The sequence below is a fragment of the Lepidochelys olivacea genome (genome assembly GCF_965140295.1).
Source record: "Lepidochelys olivacea isolate rLepOli2 genome assembly, chromosome: 8".
In the NCBI taxonomy this organism is placed as follows: domain Eukaryota; kingdom Metazoa; phylum Chordata; order Testudines; family Cheloniidae; genus Lepidochelys; species Lepidochelys olivacea.
In genome coordinates, this window is record NC_140418.1 from 83,590,373 (window position 1) to 83,612,957 (window position 22,585).

General features: G+C 47.5%; 1 long non-coding RNA gene across 1 annotated transcript; it reads right to left on the reverse strand.

The window, feature by feature from the left end:
* Positions 1-14: 14 nt before the first annotated feature.
* On the reverse strand, positions 15-22,469 carry LOC311525073. Its single transcript, XR_014712673.1, has 2 exons — positions 22,317-22,469; positions 15-350 (listed from the first exon to the last, which is right to left on the reverse strand). It is a non-coding gene; the product is annotated as an uncharacterized lncRNA (long non-coding RNA).
* Positions 22,470-22,585: the final 116 nt, after the last annotated feature.

A 22,585-nucleotide genomic window follows, 5' to 3' on the forward strand; every position in this document is an offset into this window, starting at 1 on the left:
CTAGAAGGCTGGACTCATTTGGTAGGAAGCTTTATTTGTTGTCCAGTTTCCAGCTCTGGGTGGCCAACCACCAAGCCCTCCTTAGCTGTTATGAGTTTAACTTCTGGAGGTCACTGCCCAAATTCGAACCCTCCCTTCTGGAGCGTGAAAGGAAGGAATTCAAGGTGCTTGTGGAGGAGGGTGCCGCTGCTGCGAAGGCTGCTCTGCAGGCAGCTTCGGATGCAGCTGACACAGCTGCTCGGTCCATGGCCTCGGTGGTGTCCATGCACAGAGCGTCTTGGCTACTGCTGTCTGGGCTGTCCACGGAGGCACAGTCTGTGATGCAGGATCTTCCCTTCGATGGCAAGGACCTGTTTGTGGAACAAACAGATGTGAAACTTCATGGCATGAAGGAATCACATACTACCCTGTAAACCCTTGGGCTTTACGTCCCGCCTGCCAAGGACAAGCCTAAGCTGCAGGCTCCCGCCCCAGCTCCTCAGCCAAGATATGAGCCCGCCTATAAGAGGTCCAAGACCCAAAAGAGGCAACCTAAGAGGCAGTCTCGCTCTGCCCCTCAGCCTGGGCCCTCGAGGGGCAAGCAGCAGGGCAAGAGACATTTTTGACTGGTTGCAGGAGGGTACCTGGGTGCCTCCCGAGAGGACCCTCCTACCAAAAAGTTTGCCTTCAGCAACCATTTGTGCGCGTTCCTTGCGGAATGGTCCTGAATAACATCGGACCATTGGGTACTCAACACCATTTCCCAGGGCTACAATCTACAGTTTGTCTCACCCCTGCCCTCCCACCCTCCTCCCTGGGACGACATGGGGGACCCATCACATGTACCCCTGTGAACAGGAAGTGGGTCAGCTCCTCAGCTTGGGAGCTGTGGAGAAAGTTCCAAGGGAGTTCTGGGGAAAAAGGTTTTACTCCCATTATTTCCTTATCCCAAAGGCGAAAGGGAGGCTCAGGCCTGTCCTGGATTTGCGAGACCTCAATCGGTTCATGGTCAAATGCCAGATCTGCACGGTGTCTCTGGCATGTATCATACCCTCTCTGGACCCTGGCGATTGGTATGCGGCCTTGGAGCTTCAGGATGCATACTTCCATATCCATATATTCGAGGGGCACAGATGCTTCCTTCGTTGCTTGGTGGGACAGGACCACTACCAGTTTACGGTTCTCCCATTTGGCCTGTCCACCGCGCCCAGAGTATGCACAAAGTGTATGGCGGTTGTGGTGGCCTATCTTGGATGCTGAGGGGTCCGGATATTTCCCTACCTCAATGACTGGTTGCTCAAGGGCAGCTCCCGGTCTCGGGAACAGGACCATGTGGAGCTGCTTTTGGCTGTGTGTGCCAACCTAGGCCTCCTAGTAAACGAGGCCAATACCCTTGTGGTGCAAGCAACAACTGAATGGTCCAGCCCCCAGCCCCTGCACTACACCCCCGCTGATAAGGAGGGCAAACAATTGGACTTTCTGGGAAGCCAGGTCTGCTCATCAGCTAGCCTCTAGTTCCAAATTTCGAACTATCAAGCCTTGTTGGCTAAATATGAATTCCTCAACTATGGCAAACTGGAGGACTTTACTGAAAAGCTGTCTCAGCAAGATCGACCCCGGTTCCAGTCTATCCTGGATGAAGGGAAACTCGTGGCATGATCAGCGCTTCAATCTGCTGTAGACATGGCAGATACCTCATTGTGCTCAATGGCTGTGGGCATTGTCATGCAGAAGGAATCGTGTCTTCATTCATTTGGTTTCCCCATAGAGGTGCAAAAATCACTCCCTTTCAGTGAATTGCATCTATTTAACCAGAAAACTGATGATTCACTCCATACCCTGAAGGATTCAAAAGCCACACTTTGATCTCTGGGCATCTGTACACCTGTACCCAAACAGAAATTCTACTGCCCACTACCAACACAGTGGTTCAGGACTACCCAGTTTTTCCACCAAAGACTGAACGAACCACCGCACAGGTGCCAGAAGACCCAATACCCTCCAGGCCCGCCTTCACAGCCTACATCACCACACACATGCAACCCTCTCAGAAAAGCTATTTCTGAGTACCACTACAGAGCTGTCAACCAGTGAGCCTACTGTAATACAACCACCCCATCCCTTTTAGCATTCATTCTACCAGCTTAGAGAGCAATAGCAACAGACAAGCAGGTGCTAGATGTCATCCGTTATGACTATCCAATCAAATTCATGACACTACCTCACCCACATCCCTACTTCTCAGGGACCATTCTCACTAGAGCATCCTTGCCCTAGAGATAGATTCAGTACTACAAAGGGAGTGATAGTCCTCCAAACGATCAAGGGACAGGGTTCTATTCAACTTACTTCCTGATACCCAAAAAGAAAGGCGGTTGGAGACCAGTCGTGGATCTCTCTCCCCTCCATTGCTTCATTCACAAACCCAAGTTTGGTATGGTCACTTGAGCAGCCATCATACTGTCGCTAGAAAAAGGTATGTGGTTTATGGCTCTCGATATGCAGGACACCTATTTTTACATCAACCCACAGATGACTCCTGAGCTTCCTGGTAGGCCTTCAGCACTTTCAATACAGGATCCTACCATCTGGACTCACCACTGCTTCCAGGGTCTTCACCAAAGTTTTCTCTGTTGTAGAAGCCCACCTCAGGCATTATGGGGTCCTTATATTCCCCTGTCTCAATGACTGGCTACTAGAAGCGTGATCCAGAGATGCAGATCTCATCTCAACCACCATGTTGCTCAGATTCCTTTCCTCCATAGGAGTCAGGGTAAATGTCGAAAAATCAGCTTGGGTTCCCACACAGTCCCTAGAGTTCAGAGGGACCTCCATCAATTCAGTCACAGCACGAGCTTACGTACCAAGGGACAGATTCCAGACTCGGCAAGAACTCATCCCCTGAATAGTCTACAGTCCATCTGTCCCAGTCAGGACTTGCCTATCCATCCTTGGCCACATGGCAGCCTGCATATACGTCACTGCCTGTGCTCAGCTCTCCATTGCTCACCTACAGATGTGGCTTCAGAGAGTTTACTCACCCATGTGGCATACCATAGATCTTACGTTGATAGTCCCCCACATTGGTAGACTCTTTCCACTGTTGGTGGACAGACTTGCGACAGGTCTGGGTAGGGATCCTCTTCCTCCCATCCTCCCTGGACAGGGAAGTCATCAGAGACGCATCCCTTGCAGGATGGGGAGCACACATGTGAGACCACATGACGCAAAGGAAACAGACCCCTCAGGAATCCAGGATGCACATAAACATTCTGGAACTCCGGATGGTACGGAGAATGTGTCAAGCATTTCTCACATCCATTCGCTGCCATTATGTTCTCATCATGTCAGACAACAACACCATCATTTATTACATTGACAAACAGAAGGGCACAAGGTCAACTGCTGTGTGTGCAGAGGCCAGTCAATCTATGGGATTGGTACATCACCCACAAGATCCTGTTTTTGGCAGCTTTATATTCCAGGGACTCAGAAGTTGATTGCAGGTGTTCTCACTAGAAGATTCATGGCTGATCACAAGTAGGAATTCTATGACACTTTAGTAAATGACATCTTCAACCAATGGGGGACTCTGAGCAGAGACCTCTTTGCCTCCCATGCCAACAACAAATGCAGCACATACTGCTCTGGGGGGTGCGGAGGAGCAGGGGTGTGTCGGTATCCACTCTCAAGGTGACGTTCTCATACTCCGCTGGTCAGACCAGATCAACTATGCCTTCTCCCCCGCCCCCCTTCCCCAACCACCACCTTTCCTGCCATGTGTACTCCACAAGATCAGGCGGGAGAGAGCCATTATTATTCTGATCGCCCCATTCTAGCCAAGACAGTTCTAGTTTCCCAACCTTCTCTGCATGTCAGCCTATCCCTCACTTCCCCTACCTGCTTTCCCCAAGCTGCTAATGCAACACAACAGCAGGATCAGACACACCAATCTGCAGACATGTCACTTCAGAGCGTGGTACTTGGATGGGCAGCTTCTCTAGAATGGGAGTGTTAATCAGAAGTGCAAGACATCCTCTTGAGCAGCAGAAAAGAGTCCACTAGGTGTTCCTACTGGGCCAAGTGGAAACGTGTCACCTCCTGGGACCAACAGAAAGGGCTTTTCCCACAGGAAGTAGAGATTCCCCTTCTTTTCAATTATCTCCTGTCCTGGAAGACATTGGGGCTTGCCCTCAACTCTCTCAAGGTCCTCATAGTGGCAGTCAGTGCCTTACACCCCCCCATGGAAGGACACTCTGTATTTACACTTCTGTTGACTAATAGGTTTTGGAAAGATTTCCTCAGAACTTTCCCACCCATACAACCTATCGCTCCCCAGTGGGTCCTCAACCTCATTCTAATGGCACTAATGAAATAGCCCTTTGAATCACTGGCTTCGTGCTCTGTCCTTTCTTTTCATAAAAGTTGCATTACTTGTGGCTATCACTTTGGCGAGAAGGGTAGGTGAACTTTGGGGCCATGATGGCGGACCCCCCCTTCAACATTTTCCATAAGGACAAAGTCTCCCTGCACCTACATCCCAATTTTCTACCAAAGGTAATATCCCAGTTTCATCTCAACCAACTCATATATTGAATTGCTTTCTTTTCAAAGTGTCATGCCTCAGCAGAGGAACAACAAGTTCATTCCCTCCACGTCTGCCAGGCCATGGCCTTCTATCTGCAGGGGACAAGACTCATCAGGAAGTCTCCTAGATATTGTTTATTGCAGTAGCTGAGAGAGTTAAGGGGCAAGCAGTCTCCACACAGAGAATCTCCAAGTGGATTTTGGGGTGCATTACATTCTGCTATTAGTTGTTGCTACTGCCTGCACCGCTCAGAGTGAGAGCCCATTCCATAAGCGCCCACGCGTGTAGGGCAGCCATGTGGAGTTTGGTACATACTTTTGCAACAGATGACTCATTTGGCACCGCTGTCCTCCCCTCAACTGTTCCATCCTCATCCTTGTATCTTCCTCCAAATTAGGTACTGCTTGTTAATCACCCTCAGTGGAATACAATAAGGGCCATCACTCAAAGAAGAAGAGGTTACTTAGCTGTAACTGGAGGTTCTTCAGAATGTGTGGTCACTGTCTATATTCAACTTTGTACCCTCCTTCCCCTTTGCTGCGGATCTATTCAGTTGGTGATGGAGAAGGAACTGGAGACGTGGTCAGTCTGCCCTGCCCTTTATCACCTCGGATGAAAGCATGAGGCGAGGCGAGGGTGCATGTGCGGACCAACGGACACTACTACTTTCAAATTCTCTGGCTCCAGAAGCATGGCATGCATGCATAAACCCTCAATAGAACCACGCATCTCAAAGAACCTCCAGTTACAGGCAAGTAACCTTCTCTTCTGCTGCAGCATGGGGCCTGGGTCACTTTCATGTTTAAATTAGTGTAAATGGTGGATTCTCTGTAACTTGAAGTCTTTAAATTATGATTTGAGGAATTCAGTAACTCAGCCAGAGGTTAGGGGTGGGTGGGTGAGGTTCTGTGACCTGCAATGTGCAGGTGGTCAGACTAGATGATCATGATGGTCCCTTCTGACCTTAACCACACACACGCGCACGTCTTCCCACCTCTGACTGGAGGCCTTGTATTTAGCTGTGATACTTTGAGTGAGTTTCCAAGACCTGAAGAAGAGCTCTGTGTAAGCTTGAAAGCTTGTGTGTCTCACCAACAGAACGTGGTCCAATAAAAATTACCACCTCACCCACCTTGTCTCTCAACAACATTTCCAAACACCATGAGATGAGATTTTCTGGCATGAGTTTATTTTCCTTCAGAACTAGCAGAAGGAAGTGAAGGAAGAACCTTCTAATGTGTTCATGAACAGTACTCATAACAAATCGTGCTGGTTCGCATTTCAGATCTGTTTACGGTTTAAACGGTTCCAAAAGGTTAGTCTTTCTTGCCATCCATGAAGTATATAGAATTGTACTGTAAATTTGCAGAAATTTTTTTCACTAGTAAATTAAATCCCAGCTAGAGGAGTACTATAAACCTACATAATCTGTTTCACCTCCCTCTCCAGTGGATTATGATTTAACACTTAAGCTTGATGAACATGGGGGCACCAAAATAAACCTGCCTCTATTTCTAGTGAGCAGTAAGAATCTTGAGTGGATATATTGGATAATCAATTTTTTTCCTAAAAAGGAAAAATATTTGGATTGGCTTCTCTGATAGCTATTGGGCTTACTTTCAGTGATTTCCCTAAATGATAGTTAAGGCACAGCTGTTCCCTGTGTTCATTACAGAATAGCCATATCAAGAAAAGACCCAACTGGAGCCAAGAGGAATACATAAGTTTGTCAAACTCAGTTGGAGAGAATTTTCTTATGCACTCTGATAGCACTACATTCCTTACCTTGGTTGGTGGGATCTGTTTCTCATATCTTTCAACTGTTGAGTTGCCTGTATGCAATATATATACTACTTAGGCATCATCTAGAGGCTAGCTGAAGAAAACTGTTTTGGTTATACTTCTCTTTGCTGAGATTTTTAGAAACCTCTACAAAACCACTTAATTCTGTGATTTAGTCTGCCCTAGAAAGGCGGAGTCAACATGCTTGTCACGTCACGGAAGTGTGAAGGCATTTGTATATCAAATCTAATTCCCTGCCTAAAACCAAAATAGTGCCAGATCCCAAATGAAAGCTCTTTTCTCTAAATGGTGAAAGTGGACTCATTTCAAAATGAATCTGGGCCCACCTGATGTGACTGGCAGGTCTTACAGCTTCTATAAATATTGCATCATACATCACACAAGTCACCTGAGCACAATTTCCCCTTAGGAGTCATTGATGGGTACATAAGTGGATTTTAAAAAGTGTTGTTTTCTGTTTATCCATGCAGTCTATTTCCTCCCAACTGGTGGAAACAAGCCAAATTTAATTTTCTGACAATTACTATCTAGATATTTCCTGCTCAAGACTTTGAACTGCATGGGGGAAAGGTACAACACTAAATTTGGACACTGAAATGTAGAAATAAGGTGATATACAAACATCATCACAGTAAATCATAAGATGAATAGATTCATTTAAATGATGGGAAAGGTGGTTGGTTGGTAAACTATGAATGGGGGCACTGCTTGTGTACAGCACAGTGGGAAAAGCCATTTAATTCTTGCAAGTCGGTACTATTTTAGCTGAAAATAGCTGCAGTCATAAAAAGAAAAAATACCAAAACAATTTTTATATCCTTTTCTCCAAAAGAAATTGCAAATTCCTTCATATTGTAATTCAGACTGTGCAATGTTTGCTTTCCCCAGAAATCAACATTTTTTGAGGTGATTAATTTTATTCTGTCTCTTCTATGTACCTTTTTGTAGTGTACATTCTAAAACAAGATGTCCTGGTTACCATGGTGACACTGACATTTTTTCCCATGGCTTTCATTAAAATGGTAAATTCAAAAGAAGAGAGATGTAGCAATGACTGACACTCTATATTGATGTTTCCTTCCACCTCGGGGTAAACCTTCTCTAAGGGACCAACTGTAAGACTTTTTAATTAGATATTCAGCTTTCTTAGCAAAACAAACACTTCCATTGTTGCCCAGATGTAACTGGTTGGTTGCAGTTAATTCAGTGGCTTAATCATTTAATTAGAAACATTTCTAATTACATTTCTTGTCTAATGCTGTTTATAATTAGACTGATTCTATGATTTAAATACACAAGCAATAAATATCAAGACATTTCAGCTGTGACCTCTTCAGAATCTAAAAATCCCTGTACAAATTTAGTAGAGGGCCACATTGTCTCACCTTTTTTTTCTTTGTTTGTAATCTAATTAGTTCACTTCCCTGCCCAAGAACCAAGCAATATAGAATTAAGCATAATTTTTATAATATGTTTACAAAACTAATCATTGCCAGGTCAAATAAAGGCCAAAACAAAGACAAGACAGGGAACAGATCTGAATGAAATTTATGGTGAGTGTAATATGTCACTGTAAATAAATATTAGTAGTACTGACAACCAAGCTCTCAGCAGAATCTGAACATGATTTAGTCCCCTGCAAACACTTAGGCCTTTGTATAGTCACATGCATGAGTGCTTACAGGTTTGGAGTCTTAATTTAGTAATAGTTAATGCTTCATCTCTGTTTACAGTGTTCTGGTTAGAAATGAAGAATGCTTTGATGCCAAAACTACCATTTTTCTGGGACTATTGAGGAAGTGTCAGGAACCCTAGCTAAGATAAATAATAGATCAGTGCAATTTTTCAGAGCGAATAACTAATAAAGCTTGTCTTTGAAAACGATGTATTAGACTGTCAGATTTCACTGAGATTTGTGAATGGGATTTTTTTTCCCAGCTTGAACTGTTTGATCATCTTTCCTGCACTAGAAATAATGTATCACACCTACTACTTATTGAGAGGCTGCATGCAAAATGTTCAATTGTAAATGACTGATTTCACTAGGCATCCTACCGCATATCTGTCCTTCAAAGTTGTATTTGGTCCCAGAAAATGTTCCACATCACAACACTGCCATTACTATGTCAGAGTGAAAAGTATACAGAATGGCAGAATTAAATACTTTTTTAAAAAACACTTCTTTGGGAACAAAATGAAGACCTTCCCACAAATACAAGTGTGACCATAACCACCTGGCCTTTTTAGTGTTCCCACAGTCCTGGATGGCAGGCTTCTCTGCAGGAACAGTAAGATTTTTTAGACTGGAACATGAGGGGAAAAGGGACCGCACTGGAGGAAACCCTGGTAGTAGAGGAGGCAGAGTCACAGGAACATACCGCAGATCAGGCCCTACAGCTGGCTAGTGGGCCTCCTGGGCCTGTTTTCTGAGGATCTGTTCAGGGATGGGCCCAGGGAACAGCCTGGGGAGGGAGTGGCACAGGAGCTGGAACAGATCAGCAGCTGGGTAAGCAGCAGCCAACATCTTTATTATAATTATGGGGAAAATGGTAGCATAAATGGGAGGGATTTCTGGGTTATGGCCAATAAAATAGTTATGGAGGATATTTGGAATGGGATGGCTTCAGACGGTTGACGGTGGAAGTCATGCCATTTCCCTAGTCCTCTTCCTTCCGTGGGACCACCATGTAGCCAAGGTGGCTTCCACATGGGGGAAAAAATTAAACATGCAACTAAGTTTCCACTTAAAAAAGAAAATAAGAATTACAGGTTTAGCAAGCATGAGTACGTATTTCTGCATATATTGCTAGGTTTGTAGCTATGTCACGCTGGCAGACTGATACAGTTACACCATTATTAGCATTAGAGCCTTGTCCCAGACAGCATAGATTATAAACCCCCGTGGCTGTATTAAGTGAAAAAGTCCCTTCGGGATGTCTGTACTTGGTCTACTGACCCGGGCCGTCCACAGCATGCTGTCTGAGCTGGAGAGAAGGAAGCAGGGGGAATCGGTCCTGCTGTTAGCAAGCCTCCACATTCTGATTCAGTATCCTGTTAATGTTCATCTGAATTTTCCTCCCCTCATGGCAGGTAGTGCTTGAAACTTTTTCATGCAGGAGAATCAGTGAGATTTCTGGGCAGGATAAACTTCCAGTGGTTGCTCTGTAGTTTAACCGCCCTCTCAACTCCTTGCTATGTTGTTCAGCCAGCAGGTGATGAAAAGATCTCCATTGTATAGATAGAGGGAATTCCGGCACTAGCCTGGAACATTTGCTCCCTCTTCCACTCGGGGACCTCCCGCAGGCTTTCCTGGCCTGAAATAATATTGAAACCAATACTGGGAACAGGTCCCCTGGTCTAAATAGCCTAACCACCCCCCAATCAGTTCCTGGTATATTTAATTAAATCTGAAATTCCTTATTATGTCTTTGGTCTGGGTACATGGCTACAAGGAGCTTCTGAAGATGCCAGTGTGTAAAGATGGAATAAAAGTATCAAACTATAGTATGACGGGGGATTTTTTTCTCTTTCTATGGATGAAAAATAATTTTAAAAGTTGAAGGCCCTGTTGGATCAAGGCAATCATCCAGGACTCTTGAGGAGAGGACCCTCAACCAGCATGGAAAAAGGAAAAGGCTCAGATGACCTGTTGCTTGAGATAGGGCACAGGTCAGAACAATGAACACCTGGAGGAGCAGCAGTGAGGGAGGATAGTGATGCATGCCCAGAGGGAGCAGTGTGAGTGGCTGATGCCCATCCTGATAGGTAGCAGGCTCTAGCTCCTGCACCGTCATTGATGCCCATGGACTCTCCTTCACTTCACCACATCCTGCACCCTGTGCAGCCATTGGACAATCCAAAGATGGGGTTGGCTATGACCCACTCTATGCACTGGAATGGGCAGATGTTCCCCGTTTACTGTATCTCTACACAATGTGTAAAGCTGCAAGTAATGAGAATGGATACACATATAACATCCAGTTCTTCTTTGAGTGATTGCTCATGTCTATTCCACAATTGGTGTGCGTGTTCGCCACGTGCACCGGTGCCAGAAGTTTCTCCCCTAGCAGTACACATGGGGGGAGCGCCCCCCGTGACCTGTGGAGTGGCGCCTTCCTGGCACAGTATAAGGGGAGCTGCGTGCTCCCCGACCTTCAGTCCCTTCTTGCCGCCAGTGAAGGTGCATCAGAACTACTCTGCTCCAGCTTTGCTGTAGCTCGTCCCCAGAACTGTTTGTTCGTTCAGTGTTAGTACCTGTAATTAGTTAGCTGTTTAGTCAGTCAGTGATTCCGGGCCAGGGCACGCCCCACGCCCCGGGGTTTAAGTCGTGCGGCTCTTGTAGGCGTTCTATGCCAAGAAGTGACCCGCACGCAGACTGTTTGTGCTGTTTGGGAGAAACCTATATCAGCGAAAGGTACAAGATTTGCAAGTAGTTTAAGCCTCGGACCAAAAGAGAAAGGGACATTAGGCTCCGGGACATCCTGATGAAGTCGGCGCTGACCCCAACTCCAGCACACCGCTCCAAACCGGTACCTGGCACGTGGCATTGGTATGTGGCGACCCTCCAGTGCCATCAACCAGTCGGCACTGCCCCCCGTCCACGGGGCACGCCAAAAGGGCCAGGAAGATTCCCTCTTTGCAGCGGCACCGAGGGAAGTCTGGGACAGAGGCTAGGCCCATGTCGGGCAGTCCTCGATCCCCACCGGGGCCCAGGCCTCGGACTCACGTTGAGCGGAGTAGCCCTGCCCCTTTGGAACAGGCCTCTCCGGATATCCAGATGCCATCCATACCTGAAGCCCTCCAGGTGGCCCAGGACGTTATGTCCATGCCGATGTCAGCCCCATGCTCCAGAGTCGCCACAGCCCGGTACCGGGCTTGGTCGAGGGAACATTCCCAACGCCGTTCACCGCCCACCACCCAGCAGAATCCATGTGGATTGCCCTCAATGCCGACCAGACTGTCTGGCTGGGTTCTGGCCGCCTGGGACTCTCGGCACTATTTGTCCTCAAGGAGCGAATATAGACAGGACCGCAGCAGGCGTTGCCAACAGTCCTTGTCTCAGAGGGAGTACTGCAGTTGGTCACGGCTCAGTCATCGACGCCGTTCCCGCTCAGACTCCTGCTCCAAGTCTCCGCCAAGACATCGCAGTCCTGGGCGTTGATCACCGGCTGTCGTGAGTCGCTGTCGTGAGTCTGCCCGTCGAGGCCATTCGTGGAGCAGCTGTTACTGTTGGTACTGGTCCTCCACGTCAAAATCATGGTCCCATGGCCGACGTAGATCCCGGCACTGCCACTCCTCCCACTCCAGAAACAGCAGCAGATCTTACGCTAGCCCGGCCTCCATTTGTTGCCTTCTTTCGATGGGCCAGACCAGCCAACCTGAACAGCCACGCGAGCATCGTGGCTGGCCTAATGGTACCAGTGGGCACCGTAGCCTCCAGCGCAGTCCTGGGTGGGAGCTCGCTTGGTGGCTGGAGCTTCGGAAGCAACGTTGGCCTTCCTCTCCAGACCCCCAAGAAAAGAGTCAGTGGGACGTACGTCCTCTGCACTGTGCCCGGAGTCTGACCAGGTGGTGGACCCTCCGGTGCCAGCCAATACCCAAAGCACCTCACTGGCCTCCTCGCCCTCCCTGCAGGCAGCCTTGGATGCTGCGGAGATGGCCACACGATCCATGGCGTTCGCGGTGTCCATGAGATGGGCGTCATGGCTCCTGCTCTCTGGGCTGGCCAGTGAGGTGCAGTCTTCCATGCAAAAACTCCCATTTGACGGGAAAGCTCTGTTTGTGGCGGAAACAGATACAAGGCTGCATGGCATGAAAGACTCCCACACGACCCTCCAGACTCTGGGCCTGTATGTCCCAGCTCTGGCAAAACCTAAGTTCAAGCCACAGCAGACTCCCGCCCAGGCTGCCCTCCCGAAGTATGAGGCCGCCCATAAGAAGCAGCGGGACTATAAGAGAGGCCTTCAGAGGCAGTCTAGGCCTGCCCCCCAGCCTAGGTCCTCCAAGGGCAAACAGGCGGGGAAAAGGCACTTTTGATGGGATGCTTGGGGGCACCCCGCCAGTCCTTATCCGGGATCCACCCCCAATAAAGCTCCCCTTTGCCAACCGGTTATGTGCTTTGCTCCCGGAATGGTTGTGGCTAAACTCGAACCAATGGGTCCTCAACCATCTCCCAAGGTTACACTCTCCAGTTTACCTCCTCCCCACCCAAACACCCCCCCGTCCCTGTCCCTCTTGGGGGACCCCTCACACAAAACTCTAGCAGGAGGTGGGGCGGCTCCTAGGACTAGGAGAGATAGAGGCAGTGCCCGAAGAGTTCATGGGCAAGGGTATTACTCCCATTATTTCCTTATCCAGAAAGCCAAAGGGGGCTCAGGCCCATCCTGGACCTGCAACATCTGAACCAGTACATGGTGAAACTCAAGTTCCGCATGGTTTCCCTGGCCTCCATCATCCCCTCCCTGGATCCCAGGGACTGGTACGCTGCCCTAGATCTACAGGATGCGTACTTCCACATCCACATATTCAAGGGGCACAGGCGCTTCCTCCATTTCGTGGTGGGACAGAATCACTACCAATCCATGGTTCTCCCATTTGGTCTGTCCACTGCCCTGAGGGTGTTTACAAAATGCATGTCGGTGGTAGCGGCCTACCTCAGACGGCGGGGGGTCCAGATATTTCCCTATCTGGACAATTGGCTTGTCAAGGGCACTTCCCGGTCGCAGATGAGGGATCACATGGCGCTCCTCCTGTCCACGTGCACCGCCTTGGGCCTGTTGGTAAACAACACCAAGTCCATGTTAGTCCCGGCCCAACGCATAGAGTTTATTGGGGCACTCCTGGACGCAGCGTCAGCAAGGGTCTCTCTCCCGCCAGACAGATTTGAGACCCTGAAAGGTCTCATCAACTCGGTCACAAGGTTCCCGGTGACAAGAGCCAGGGTTTACCTGCAGCTTTTGGGTCACATATCGGCGTGCACGTACATGGTCCATCATGCCAGACTCGGGATGAGGCCCTTCCAGCTCTGGTTGGCCTCAAAGTTCTGCCAGGCCACGGACAGGATGGACAAGGTCCTCATCGTGCCGAACTCTGTGATCACCTCCCTACGGTGGTGGTCCACCCCAAACAAAATGCTCCAAGGGGTCCCATTCAGGGACAGGACCCTGTCGTTGGAGCTGGTGTCTGATGTGTTGGGGGGCCCATGTGGGAAACTTTCAGACCCAAGGCCTGTGGTCGGCTCAAGACCTGATACTACACATAAACGTCAGGGAGCGGTGCGGCTGGTGTGTATGGCCTTCCACTTGCACCTGGAGGGCAAGGTAGTCAGGGTCCTCACGGACAACACGCTCTCGATGTTCTATATCAACAGGCAAGGCAGGACCTGATCCTCTGCCCTCTGCCACGAAGCCCTCAGGCTGTGGGACTTCTGTATAGCCCACGACATTCACCTGAAGGCCTTCCACCTACCGGGCGCCCAGAACAAGAGGACGGATCGCTTGAGCAGGGACTTTTCCTCGCAACATGAGTGGTCCCTCCACCCAGAAGTGGCCCACCGGCTCTTCCGAAGGTGGGGAACTCCCCAGGTGAACCTATTCGCGACTCGGCAGAACCAGCGATACCCCCAGTTCTGCTCTGGTAGGGCCTGGGGCGGGGAGCTATCTCTGATGCTTTTATCCTGTCCTGGTCAGGCCAGCTTCTCTACGCCTTTCCCCTGTGCCCTCTAATCAGCAGGGTCCTGGAGAAGATAAAGACAGATAAGGCCCGGGTCCTCCTGATTGCCCTGCCGTGGCCCAGACAACATTGGTACGGGACTCTCATGGGCCTGGCAATAGCTTGGCCGTTACTGCTCCGCCCGCTCTCTCAGGACTAAGGCCGCCTCCTCCATCCCAACCTAGTGGCTCTTCACCTCAAGGCGTGGCTGCTCAGTGGTTAGGTGGAGAGTAAAGGACGTGCTCAGAACAGGTTCAGCACATCCTCCTCGAAAGTAGACGGCCCTCCACTTGCTGCACTTATTTGGCGAAGTGGTCCCGGTTTCCTAGGTGGGCGGCGGACCAGGGTGTCTCCCCTGTGGCCGCCCCAATCCATCTTAATCCTTGATTACCTCCTCCACCTGAGGGCCCAGGGCCTGGCGCCCTCATCAGCCAAGGTGCACTTGACAGCCATATCAGCCTTCCATCTGCCAGTGCAAGGGCACACGGTATTTTCCCATGCTATGACTGGCCAGTTCCTTAAGGGTTTGGACTGTCTTTTTCCGTATTCTAGGCCCCCGGTCCTGCAGTGGGACCTAAACCTGATGTTAGCTCGTCTCATGGGGCCCCCATTTGAACCACTGGCCACGTGTTCCTGGTCTCACCTCTCATGGAAGGTGGCCTTCCTGGTTGCAATCACATCGGCAAGGCGAGTATCAGAGCTCAGGGCCCTGACCTCTGAGCTGCTGTACACAGTCTTCCATAAGGACAAGGTCCAGCTCCGCCCACACCCTGCGTTTCTCCCAAAAGTGGTCTCCGCCTACCACATGGGTCAGGACATTTTTCTACTGGTCCTCTGCCCCAAGTCTCACGCGTCCAGTGAGGAGCACCATCTCCACACGCTCGATGTACTGCAGGCTCTGGCTTTATACCTCGAGTGGACCAAGCCGTTCAGAAAGTCCTCCCAACTGTTCGTCACGTCGGCTGAGAGTGCAAGGGGCAGCTGATTTCCACTCAGCGGCTTTCCAATTGGATCACTTCATGCATCCGGTCCTGTTATGAGCTGGCAGGTGTCCCCCGCCACCCATTGTGAAGGCACACTCGACTCAGGTGCAGGCCTCGTCAGCTGCCTTCATAGCCCACGTCCGCCATCCAGGACATCTGTAGGGCCTCCACATGGTCTTCGGTTCACACGTTCACCTCACACTGTGCGATTGTCCCCCAAACCAGGGATGACGCCGGATTCGGCAGGGCTGTCCTCCATCCTGGGAACTTGTGAACTCCTACCCACTTCCAACAGATATAGCTTGGAATCACCTATTGTGGAATACACATGAGCAATCACTCAAAGAAGAAAAGACAGTTACCTTTTCCGTAACTGGTGTTCTTCGAGATGTGTTGCTCATGTCTATTCCACACCCCACCCTTTTTCCCCTGTCGGAATTGTCTGGCAAGAAGGAACTCAGGGTGGGGGGAACACGCAGCTCCCCTTATACCACACCAGGCAGACGCCACTCCAGGGGTCGTGGGGGGCGCTCCCCCCTACAGGTACTGCTGGGGGGGGAAAACTTCCGGCACCGGTGCACGTGCGAGTACGCACACCTATTCTGGAATAGACATGAGCAACACATCTCGAAGAACACCAGTTACGGATAAGGTAACTGGTTTTTTAGCAATGAGACTCTACAGCTGAGACTTTAGGTAATGGCACAATTCTGCAAGTTTGCACTTTCACTTACTTGTGTACAGGGAGCTGGGATGCCTGCAATGGCTTTCAGAATACTTTTGGTTATGTTAATAAATCGGTTTGCTTTAAAAAAGATAGTCATGAAGTTGTCCAAAGCTTTTAATAAAATATCAAACTCTTACCACATAAAAGCAACAGCAAATAAAAAATAGCAAATAAACTCATATGTCTCTTACAGCCCCACCGGGCACATTTCCTCATGTGTCACCCTCCACTGAAAGGATATGGGAACACAAGGAATCCCTTGTATTTCCCTTGCTTGCCTGGACCAGTCTCAGTAATGACAAAGCTCTTTCAGGTTACCTATACTAGATCAGCAAACCAATGGTGTCCGGCCTAATCCATGTGAAAATTCTTACCCTTATCCTCAGAGATGATGTGGAGAGTGCAGCATGCCACAATAATACAGATGGCATTGGACACAGTGGCATCCAGTTTTGCAGGTAGTCCCATCTTGCCTTCAAATGCGCACACCACCACATCCTGTAACTGCTAAGCGGCTTCTATCAGGTCACCTGTGTAGCCAGACTATAGTTTCATGAGCTATGGCTGTAAAGGGTAAGCATGGGCACAGACCCTCACCCCCAATGATAACCATGTTATTCGGAGGGAATATAGTTCCTCCTTGTCCAAACAGGAACCACCAGAGCTCAGCATGCTGCCATCATGCAACTTGCTGGTACATGCTTGCACTGGTGTTTATGAATCTGCCTTTTTGATTGACTAAGGCCTGCAGAATGTATGCATAATAACCTTTGCAGTTTTCACTTTCCTGTGCCCTTCGTGGCAGTACCATGAATGCCATTGCTGGCCCAGCAGAGTTTGGGGGAAGCCAATTATCTCAAAGCCAGCTATTATTTCTGGCACCTTGTTTATATCCACCACCCACTGGTAAACCATAGCATCAATTGCTGCTATCACAGCACCATTTGTGTGTCTGGGAGTATGCTCTTCATACGGCTCCATGAAGTTGGCCTTCCTCTGGAGTGCTGGGCCCGCTGCTGTTCATCCCAAGTTTGCATGATGATGTGATCCCACCATGGTACTAGCTATCTAGCACTAGTCTACATATGATTACAGCATGCAACAGGTATATCTCCACTCTGCCATGAGTGAACTCCCTTCCAAGACCTGCCCCTGCCTTCTGAGGGTCAGACACTGCTGGTGAAATGCTATCCACAGTCCATCTGTATATAGTGGTCACAAGCAGGAACAGCTCATCAACCTGTGCTCTAGCTATGGCTTGGCATGGGCTGGAATGGCCAGAAGCAGGGAGCGTGCCAAGCTGGGTGTGCCACAGCCAAATGCATTAGTGGGCTAAGAACACTTCTGCGTAGGGGCCTGGGAAGGATGGGCAAGTTCTCCCACAATATACTGCAAACCACTTTCCAGAAGAGCCCAGGTTAGTGAAGTACTAAGAACCCTGGGATATGCTCAAAGCAATCCTAGTGCCAAACCAGTCTAACATCAATACCAGTGTGCACACAGCTAGATGAGTCTGACTTGGATGCAGCTGTGCAATACCAATCCCACATGTGAGCATCCATAAGCACAGTTTTGCATGCAAAGGGACCCAGCCAATTGTACACTGCAGCATATACATACCTTATGTCTGAACAGCACATAGAACAATGAGGTCCAGTGGATAGGGCACTGGATTGGAAGTGACAAGTCAAGGGCTCTAATTCCTGTCTCTGCTATGGACCAGCTCTGTAACCTTGGATAAGTAATTTCAGGGTAAGTGAAACAGGGATAGGGAGGACAAGGTAACAATAACACAAGCATGTGTTCGTGTATGTTAGCTATGCACACAGTGTAACTTACTGCCAGTGGAACCATTTTTATAAGAGTGTTCTGTAGGTACAACAAAAGAGCAGAGACTCTTCCAGAGGCACTTGAAGAGGACAAGGTAGTGAGTGGATTTATGATTTTTTGGTAGGAGTTACCGTATGTAAGGGTCAGTACAGGGGAGAATTCCAGAAGTGAATGAATTGGCCATGAGGGCAAGGAATGTTGGAGTAGCAAAAATACAATCAGCAGCAGAATAGGTAATCAGTAATGTAAGTCTGCACTAGATCTGAGTAGTTGAATCCATGTGCCCACATACCACTTTATTACAGGACTGGGGCTTTATTCAGTTTCCCCTGTGTCCTACTCAGCACCAGGAAGAGAAAAACCATTGTTAAAAATAGTAAAGTATGATTGCAAGCCACAAAAGCCGGCAGGTTGACTCAGGAGGCTGATATGACTTAACTAATTTTTGGAAAAAAAATAAATAAATCTAGATTAAGTTGGCAATGTCCCTCTCAGCAAAAGCTTTGTTTAACTTTCCACCTCATAAATAGCTTCTAGTGCCAAGGCCTACAAATAACTTAACTGATTATGATGTAAATGGTATCAACTGCTACAATTAAAATTACATAAAGATTTTCATTCCAATCTTACTCAGAACCTTCCTCAACTGTCACCCATCACTCTGAAATTTTCCAGACCCCAATGGGTGTGTTACGTTTTTGGAAGTTTAAACCAAAGTTCAAGAATGAGGAGAGTGAAACTCAAAATAGCTGAAAGTAAAATAATAACAATACACTAGTTTCAAATATTTTAAACTGTTACACTGATATTTTAGTTTTGTAATGTACAATCCAAGCTCCAGCTATATTGTAATCTTAAATGACAATATGTATACTATGGTGAGCTAAACAGAATGTCTGACTGCCTTCAGCTTTGAATACTGCTTTTGTGGTTTGAGTCACCAAAAGATCTAGATGAAATCATTTCCTTGTAATTCACTGCATTCCAGACATTATTCTCTAGTCACCTGATTCTGAAACCTTTACTCTTGCCATTTGTGCAATTGATTTAAATGGGAATAGTCTCATGAGTAAGAATTTCAGACTTGGGACCTCATGTATTTATGAAATGGAGCAAAGCTGTTCTGTGCTGAATTATAACAGACATTCTAAATGTTTGTGAAAAAAATATATTCAGTCCTTTCTCTTAGTCTTAGAAAGGAGCAAAACATTTTTATTACTATCTTTTAGATTGCTAACATACATTAAACTTGCAGGAGTATATATGGAACGAAAGTGATGACTTACTGCATATATTTTAGTATAGCAACTTATTTTTGCATAAAAGCACTTTGTAATAGAGACCCACATTAAAGATTTATGTTAAGCAAAAGAGCCACTAAATGCATTTATATAATTTATTTTTAAATTAAAAAGTTACCCCTATAAAATAAAACAGCTGGATAGAGAACTACAGATGAGGAAATATCCTTTATTAGACTCACTCCTCCCATTCATGGCACACAAGGAAGATTTCAGGGATAGCTGGCAGTCATAGTAGCTCCTGGAAGCACAAGTAAGGAAAATGTTCATGCAGTCCAGGGGCAACAGCAAGCATGGATGGGAAGCAAAGCAGAGGACATGAAACTAAGATAAGATGGGAGGTGAGAATTTGGCTCTTAATAGCACAGGCATTTGTTAAACAAAAATACGTTCCCTTTCAGCTTTAATTTTTGAATAGGCTTCCCTGTGATTTTTGGTGTGTTCAGTCAAAAGGAAATGTAGTTTTCTATTAGTCATTTTCTTTTCTCAGTGTCTGTTTTCTGTGGTTTCAGCTTTTCTAAAGGACACCGTTCTGGCACTTATTTAAGTCTAACAGCTTTTACAAAATCTTTACACCTTCCCATACAATAAAAAAAGTTATGTCTGTAAAGGATTGTATCTACCATAAAGGTTACTGAGTCTAAACATCATTTATAGACCCTCAGTGACCTCATGTGCGAGGGTGTTCCATTGTTTAATTGCTGTTACAATAAGGACATGTTTCTCTCTTATCTCAAGTAAACTCTCTCTTCTTTAGTCTGAAGTCATTCTTTCCTGTAAACTCTTCATTGAACTGTTTTTCTTCCCAATAATGTCAACCTGTTACATAATTGTTTCATTACATTGTAAAATACACACAAAAGCAAATATTCTTCCAAGAGGGATTTTTTCCCTCCAAAAAATTAACTACTTAAATTTCAATATTAAGTAGTTAGATATTTCCTAAAGTTGGCTGTGGTGTGGTATTTTGAAAAATCAACTTTTTGGCATTTGATTTTACATTTTGGCACTAATTTTGAAAGTAAGCCACTGAGTTACTAAATTGAGCTGTTGCCCTGCCAATACATTGCATAACATTTTGTTACTAATTATTGTGAAAGGGCAGGATTCTAAAGCACCAAAGCATTCTAGAAAGTGATAGCTGAATTCTCATGGCAACTTTCTAGTTGCTTCCTGGATACCGTTGGGTCTAAATATGAGAGTTGGCAGGAAATGGGAAGATTGTTGAGGTTTTGCCTTAACCAGAGAAAGGGCTGAAGATCTGTCTTCTGCTCAACAAACCCCAGTGAGGGAAACTGGAGATTGCTGATCCCAAACTCAGACCTCCCACTGAAGTGAATTTAGTACGAAGGGATATTGGCTCCATAAATACTACGACCTCAAGTTAATGGAGATACTGTAAGTGCTGTTCAGAAGGATTGTTTGTCTTCAGAGTACATCTAATTAGCATCAATATTAAATCTGTAGTTGGGGAGGAACTCTGAACAGAAAATTTGGCATGACCTCCATAAAAAGTTGGAAAAGGAAAGGTCCATAGCTGTTGGGAATAATAGTTGGGGATTGGCAGTTAGCTCTTGCTGGCTAAGAGCTTCTCTTAGGAAAAGGAGTCTTCTTAGGAAGAACCAGAGTTATTTAGATCAACGGTTCCCAAACTTGTTCTGCGCTTATGCAGGGAAAGCCACTGGCAGGCCGGGCCACTTTGTTTACCTGCCGCGTCCGCAGGTTCAGCCCATCGCGGCTCCCAGTGGCCACAGTTCCCTGTTCCAGGCCAATGGGAGCTGCTGAAAGCGGCCCAGAGAGGCAGGGACTTAACCAGCTGGCAGCAGCAAGTGGTGTAGGGATATGAATTACTCTTTTTAGAGCCCAGCAGCTATCAGCTCTGTCCCTCTTACCTGCCCAATGATACAGATTTACTCTCCTTTAAACCCCTCTTTTTTATTTGACCTCTGTACAAAAACATAAGACTCTTACCATTTTAAAAACAGGTATTTTGTTTGGAGAGGTGGTTTGGGCAGTATGTATCACAGGAACCCCGTGCGTGCCTGATCTCTAATTTACACCATAAACTCTACTGACATATTAATTTTCAAGCTGCTATAATTACTTATCTGGATTTTAGATGTTTGAAAATTTGAGTGGAAATCCTGTAGCATCCTTAACTACGGAGTTCCTACTGCATAATCATCCACACACTTGTTAATTCCTAGGTTGGATTTCTGCACTATAATCAACCTGGGATTAACCATGAAGGCTAAATAGAAGCTTCTGGTAGTGCAGAGGACAGCTTTCACAGAAAGGTGGGCTGATATTAGTAACATACTACACTTATCTGTATTCTTTACAAGCTAAATTTAAGGTTCTGCTAACCCTTTATAAATCCCTAAATATGTGAAAAGTAATTAATTGCAACTATGGAGGAGGAAGAGATCAATAAAAGATATATCAGATCTGCCTAAAGACAGACAGCAGCCTGGAGTGAAAACAGAACAGCTATAGTCAGATAGCTGATTGAAAAGGTCTCGGAAAAAAGGTAGGCAATATCAGTTTGGATAAAACATGAAGGAAGGGGCCGGTGCCTGTGACAGGTCAGGCTGCATAAACTCTGTTCCTGGTAGGTAGCGATAAAGTTAACCTTCTTGTCCTAGAAAAGGCCACAAATAAAGACGATATTGTTATGCTGGGAACATGTTTAATGGCTGCCATCAAGTGAGTCTTTCATCTACAATCACAAAGCTGGTTAAAGCAAAGCACCCGTCTTCCAGGCTCCATAGAAGGAGCAATTAAGCTTTTTTATCGTGACATAGTTGGAAATAAAAGCTGCCACTGCCCAAAGCAATGGGCCATATGGCAATGCTTGAGCAGAAGCTAACCGCTGTGGGATGATGTGTTACCTGATTGCAAATGCAGAAGCTAGGGGAGCACAAGCTAAGTGCGTGTAAAGAAAGCCAGCAGACAGCGCCAGAAACATGTGACATGAGCATGATCCCGTGAAGGAGCAGAGACACAAAATTCCTTGAGCAGAGAACTGACTGGCTTGGGGATTGGCTCAGCAAGGAAACTGCCTTACTCATTACTACAACATCCAGGGAAACAGAACTCTCTGCACATCCTTTGTAAATCAACAGGATTGTGCCAGAAAATACACCTGACTCACCTCATCCATTTCTCTTCCTAATGGACACAAACTTGCAAGACCCCAAAAGTTGCTCATGTGCTTAAGCCACAGGGGCACGGGCAACCGTCTAAAAGCCTAGAAGCCTGAGTTGCCTGCCTGGGGAACAGATGGAACCGCTTTCTAGGGCTAGGCCTTGCCGCTCCATTGTCTGCATGCTCTGGAGAGAGGCGGGTTTTCGGTGGGGGCAGGGAACGCACCCGCTCTGCCCCATCCCTCGCACCTCGCGCTTCCACCATCCGCACCTCGCAGGGCCCAAGTCAGGCCCCAGCCCGGCGCTTGACTCACACGCCCTCTGGCCCGGCGCCCGTCGCGTCCGCGTGGGCAGGGCCGGCTCGCGCCCAGCCAGAGACCGTCCCCCTCACACCACTCGGGGAGAACAGTCACCCGGCGGCGCGTCCGGCTCCGCGCGGCAGCGCCGATCCTCACCCCGCGACCGTGGGCGGCGGCTGGCCGCCTCCCCCAGCTACCAGCAGGCGGAGCTGCAGGGAG